The sequence below is a fragment of the Electrona antarctica genome (assembly GCF_951216825.1).
Source record: "Electrona antarctica genome assembly, chromosome: 16".
Lineage (NCBI taxonomy): Eukaryota > Metazoa > Chordata > Actinopteri > Myctophiformes > Myctophidae > Electrona > Electrona antarctica.
Genome location: NC_136797.1, coordinates 43,607,924 through 43,609,346, shown reverse-complemented (window position 1 = coordinate 43,609,346; position 1,423 = coordinate 43,607,924).

The following is a 1,423-nucleotide window of genomic DNA, read 5'->3' as shown; positions in this document are numbered from 1 at the left end:
ACACGGTAACTCTGTCATTTCTCGACCGTTTTGGACACGGGGCGGCTCGCTGGAACCGGTCCGGCACCCCAGGCGCGGTCCTGGGGGTCTGGATGTTCCGAGGACCCCCACACGGCAACTCTGTCATTTCTCGACCGTTTCGGACATGGGGCGGCTCACCGGGCATTCCTGGGGGTTTGGATGTTCCGGGGACCCCCACAGCAACTATAACAATAAAAGTATAGTTGGTAATAATGTATTTCTATCATTTATAGGCGTGCCAGAGACAGTTTGGTCTGACCAGACGACGGACTGGCATCCAACAGACCTCCCCTTCACTGGCACTCCCGGGCTTCGTGGTGCTGCTGCTGAGCTCCAGTCGGACAACCCTGTCGACTTCCTGGAGCTGTTGTTGACGGATGAGCTGCTCCAACATGTGTGCATTGAGACCAACCTCTACGCTGAACAGCGACCCCCGACTGAGCTGCCACATTCAAGGCACAACAAATGGGTACCAGTCAATGTCATGGAACTCAAGCGCTTCTTTGGGCTTCTTTTCTTGACAGGTCTGGTACAAAAGCCAGAACTGGAACTCAGTACCGTACCGTACCGTACAGTACAGTACAGTACCGTACCGTACCGTACCGTACCGTACCGTACTGTACTGTACAGTACAGTATGGTACGGCACGGTACGGTACGGTACTGTACTGTACTGTACTGTACGGTACGGTACGGTACAGTATGGTACAGTACAGTACAGTATGGTACGGTACAGTATGGCACAGTACGGTACAGTACATTACAGTACAGTACGGTATGGTACAGTATGGCACAGTACAATACGGTACAGTCTTGCACAGAACAGCACAGTATGTTACAGTACAGTATGCTACAGTTATTTATAATACATGACTTTGAATGTAAAACTATATATATATATATTTATTTTTTTATATATGTATAGTAAAGTTGAAGTGTGATATGTGTGTGTGTGGCTACAATAAAAGGGTCACTGTCAGATCACAGTGCTGTCTATTTTATTCACTATTCCCATGTTATTCCCATGTTATTGGACGAAGCGGTATTCAACTGTGAATAATTACATAATGGAGCATGGTAGAAACTCACTTTTTTTGGATTACAGTAGACATTCTAACCTGTCTTCTAAGATATAGCATGTTCACAAAGTCCTAACAGAATGGATGTGATGGATGTATATTTCCCAAAACTGTTATGTCATAAACTGATTTCTAAAAAATGCATCCACAGAACATCATCTGCTGGGACTATGTGAACATGCCATATATCAAATGAAAGATTAGGATGTCCACTTGAATACAAAAAAAAGCACGAGTTTCTAGCATGTACCATTGTGAAATTATAAGCTGTCAAAAATAATTCGGTGTCACTCGTTCTGTCACTCTTGAAATACCATGCTGTAT